The sequence below is a fragment of the Solanum tuberosum genome, unplaced genomic scaffold (assembly GCF_000226075.1).
Source record: "Solanum tuberosum cultivar DM 1-3 516 R44 unplaced genomic scaffold, SolTub_3.0 scf00036, whole genome shotgun sequence".
NCBI classification, from domain to species: Eukaryota; Viridiplantae; Streptophyta; class Magnoliopsida; order Solanales; family Solanaceae; genus Solanum; species Solanum tuberosum.
In genome coordinates this window covers 632907-637970 of record NW_006238960.1, presented here as the reverse complement: position 1 = coordinate 637970, position 5064 = coordinate 632907, and positions in this window count along the sequence as shown.

Here is a 5064-nt window from a genome sequence, read left to right as displayed (position 1 = left end):
ATCTTCTTCATTCCTTGAATAGATTAGTATGTCATCAATGAATACGATAACAAACATATCTAAATAAGGTTTGAATACTCTATTCATAAGGTCCATGAATGCTGCAGGCGCATTGGTCAAACCAAAGGACATAACTAGGAACTCATAATGACCATAACGATTCCTGAATGCTGTCTTTGGAATATCACATTCCCTTACCCTCAACTGATGGTAGCCTGATATGAGGTCTATCTGAGAGAAAAAAGTAGCACCATGAAGTTGATCGAAGAGATCATCAATTCTCAGAAGAGGATACTTATTCTTGATGGTAACCTTGTTCAACTGGTGGTAATCTATACACATCCTAAGGGAACCACCTTTCTTCCTCACAAAAAGGACCGCAGAGCCCCAAGTTGACACACTTGGTCGAATGAAAACTAGGAGATCTTTTAACTGCTCCTTCAATCCTTTTAACTCTGCTCGTGGCATTCTTTATGGCGGAATAGATATAGGACGAGTATCTGGAAGAAGGTCTATACCGAAGTCTATTTCCCTCTCAGGAGGGACAACGAGTAGATCATGAGGAAAGACTTTTGGAAACTCACTCATAACTGGAAATGACTCAATAAGAGGTACCTCAACACCAGAGTCATTAACTCAGACTAAGTGATATATACAACCCTTGGAAACTAACTTCTCGCCTTGGGGTATGAAGTGAAACAACACTTAGGCACTGCTGAACTGCTACTCCACTCTATAACTGGCTCATTAGGAATTTGGAACCTAACAACTCGAGTTCTACAATCAATGGAGGCATAACAAACATGAAGCTAGTCCATACCTAGAATGACATCAAAATCCAGCATGTCTAACTCAACTAAATCAGCCATGGTGTTCTTGTGATTGATGGAAATGATACAATCACGATAGACTCGTTCGGCTAGAATAGACTCCCCAACAGGTGTAGAAACACAAAAAGGTCCACAAAGTTTCTCAGGAAGAACATCAAAATTATTTGCAACATAAGGAGTCACAAAATATAAACTTGCTCCTGTGTCTAGCAAAGCATAAACATCAAGAGTTAAGACTTTGATCATACCAGTGACAACATCTGGAGAATTCTCTTGCTCTTGACGACTAGTGATTGCATATAAGCAGTTTGCTCCTCCTCCAGTACCAGAAATAGCTCTTCTGGGTGCAGCCCTGTCTGGTGGAGTAACTGATGAAGATTGTGATCTATTTCCCTGATTTCCAATACCTTGCCGGTTTTTACGACACTATTTCATGAAGTGACCCTCTTGTCCACACTTGAAACAACCTGTGGAGCCATCGCGAAATTTAGCTGGGTAAGTCCTCCCACACTTAGCACATGCAGGAGCCCAATTACCTCCTTGTGCTATACTACCCTGAGATTGTGCAGGTCTAGCTCTAAAGTTCTGTGAATTCTGACCATTGTACTCACATTTATTTCTGGGTGCAGGATCACTAGCAGATGATGGAGCAGGTCCTTTTTGCTTTTGTGGGAAAGAAGACCGGTTCACATTATTCCTCTGCTGCCCAGACTCATTCCCTGTCTTCATTTTCTTGTTTCTAAACTCCACCCTATCCCTTAGTTTCTCCTCCTCAACCTGCTTCGCATAGACAATTAACCTTGCTATATCCATGTCCCCAATTAGCATGGTTGCCTTGCCCTTTTTGCTTGATAGACGGGATAACCCAGCAACAAAAAGACGCATCTTGCTTCTCATATCCGCTACCATCTCCGGAGCCTATCAAGAAAGTTGGGTGAACTTCAAGCTGTACTTATGAACACTTAGTGAATCCTTCTTAAGAGTGAGAAACTCTCGCACCTTGGACTCTCTTAGTTTTCGGGGAAAGAAACACCCCAAGAAGGCCTCTTCAAAACAAGCCCAACTCGCAGGTGGTTCTCCCTCAGCTCTACCCTTCTTCCACTAGTCAAACCAAGTCCTAGCAACATTTTTCAGTTGATATGCAGCTAGTTCTACTCGCTCAACATCAACAACATGCATAACTTCAAATACCTTTTGCAGTTTCTCAATAAAGTTCTCTAGATCCTCAATACTGCTTGAACCAGTGAAACTTGGAGGATTAATTCTCAAGAAATCTCGGATCCTCAAAGTATCAACCACTTCATGTCTAGCTCCTCTTTGTTTCCCAACCTGGTTAGTCACAGCTTGGCTCAACATTTGAATCGCTTCCCTGAACTCAACATTCGTGACTTTTCCTTGGGGTTGCACTTCAGGTGCATTAGGTACCCCTTGCTCCTCAATATTCCTCATAGCAGGACGACCACAAAAATCTCTTCGTATAGGCATGATTAACTGAAAAACATGTGCAAGCACGAATTAGAAAGAAACTTTATAAAGATGAACTCTATTGCACGTAATGGGTATGAAAGAAGTGAGATAATTTCCTAAGTGTTGCAGCCTCCTAATTATAGATGTGGCGCACTTCACACCGATAACTAGGACTCTACAGACACGACTTCATAGAATCCCTAGGACTCTTGAATTCTGTGCTTTGATACCAAGTTTGTCACGCCCTGAGCCTATACCCTGGGTGGGATTGGCATTCGAGAACCATTGTTGGCCCCAAGTAAACCCTTGGCCTAGCTTAACTTATAGCGGAAGACTTAACTTAACATAGCTAAACCCATATAACTCAAGAATGTTAATAAGAAAACATTCAACTAGCCAATAGGGAAAACTCAAATCTTTAAGCAACATATGAAATGAATACGACTAAAGAACTATCACTACTCGTCCATGAGACCTCTAAAAACAAAGAGGGATGTCGGGACAAGACCCTCGATCATCCTAACAACTGAAATACTAGGAAACAAAGTAAAATGTGTCCTCCGAAAAGCAAGTAGACTCACCAACTGATCAATGAGGATCTGGATACTGATCCTGGTTATCTGCATCATAAAATGATATAGGCCAAATGGCATCAGTACATTGAATGTACGAATATTCAAGGGGAAAACTAAACATAACATAAGCTTGAAAGGAATCTGAAAGGAACACTTATCTTAGCTTTACTCAACTCATGAATAACTCAACTCAAATGCAAAGTAAAAACAACAATAATGGTGCAATTTATACAAAGAATTTTAAACAGTAGATGATAACTCAATGTATTAAATAAATACAATAACAACTCAGTTTGCTTATAAAGTAATATAATAATGTGGGAGTTTCTCTAACCGACAACCACCACTTTGAGCCTAAGTGATGATACAACGTCTTTCCCATGCGGCCAGAACTGTCCTATACTATGCCGCCATATAGAACTCCTTAATTAAGTGGATCCACTAGACTATGCTAAAAAGAACTAAGGAATCATCTAAAAAGTATGATCCTTTTCTATCCATGATGGCTACATGGTTTATGGAGACTTGAGATATTATGAACTCGCGTCCCCATATCGGTGCTCCATACTACTCCCAAAATATACTCAGCTCATATGTTTTTAAAACAAAAACTCTTTCTTTGGTTTGAGATAAGTACTCAAAACATAACTTAAAAGCTCTCTTGGAATTCAGTGTTTCCTTTCTTGCTCAAATGTGAAAACCTTTTAACTCTTGGGAATACTTAGTTCCGGTATAATCTTTGAAGAAATGAACTTTACTCTTTCTCTTTACTCAACTCAAAGCTTAAGTCTTAAAACAAAGTTATAACGTTTGTGAAAGACTTTGGAAAACTATTTGAACTCATTTTGACTTGACTATTTACTTTCCTTGAATTGAATTATGGATTCAAGGTTCATGATCTCATGTTTGTGGATGATTTCATGATGTTTAGACCTACCTTTGAGTATAGAAATTGACTAGAAAACATAGGTACGTTGCTAAGGACCTAGTATGGAAAGAAGGGGGGAAAGGTGGAAGAATTGGCATCCCTAGTGCTCTGAGAGGCGCGGGGCGCTAACCCTTCAATTTTAGGGTCTGGGTTGGAGCTCTCTGGCTGGCGCGGCGCCCCAGAGCCTAAACTTCTGAGTCCATTTTGGGGCACTCTGTCTGGGGCGGCGCCCCAGGCCCCTGCCCAGGGGACCTTCGACTTTTCTTCTTTGTTTTTCAACTCTAAACCCCCTATTTCAACTTGGTTCTTTTCCCAAACACTTAGAATCAACTATACCATCAATATATGTAAGATTCTCACTCATAAGAATTTGAAATAGCGCAAACTCGGTGGCATTGGAAAGATAATTCAAAGATATTTCCTACGGTATCTGGAAACACACCTAACTAATCCTGAGCCATGAGTTATGGTTGTTTGAAGTTTACCCAAAACTCATTCTTAACTTAACTCTTGTCAAATTTCCAGATTTTTATTATTTCGAAAAAAAATCACTCTTTTTAATTCTGGCTCTTTCTAGTTCTTTCAATTTAGCGAGATGTTACAATATCTCCCCCTTTAGAACATTCGTCCTCGAATGAGATTACTCTTAGTAAGCTAAGGGTGTAACATCTAACATTCAGTTCAAACACCCAACAAGAAAATCTAACACATCAAGTATATAAATTAAAGAGGACTAAGAAGAAAATTAGTACCTTGGTCTGGAATTTCTACAGGCTCAAAGAGATGTAGATATCTCTTCTTCATATCCTCCTTAGCTTCCCAAGTAGCTTTCTCGACAAACTGGTTTCTCCAAAGAACTTTGACTGATGCTACTTCCTTGGTCCTCAACTTGCGAACTTGGCGATCTAGAATTTGAACCAAAATATCCTCATAAGATAAGCTATCCTTAATACCAATATCTTCAGTTGGTATTATAAGTGAAGGATCTCCCATGCACTTCTTCAACATTGAAATATGAAATACCGGATGAACCACTGTCAACTCTTGGGGTAGCTCTAACTCATAAGCTACATTGCCAATCCTCTTAGATATTCTGTAAGGACCATTATACCGGGGACTAAACTTCCCCTTCTTACCAAATCTCATAACACCCTTCATGGGTTAAACTTTCAAGTATACCCAATCATCTACTTCAAACTCTAACTCCCTTCTCCTAACATCAGTGTAGGATTTCTGACGACTCTAGGCTATTTTTAACCTCTCT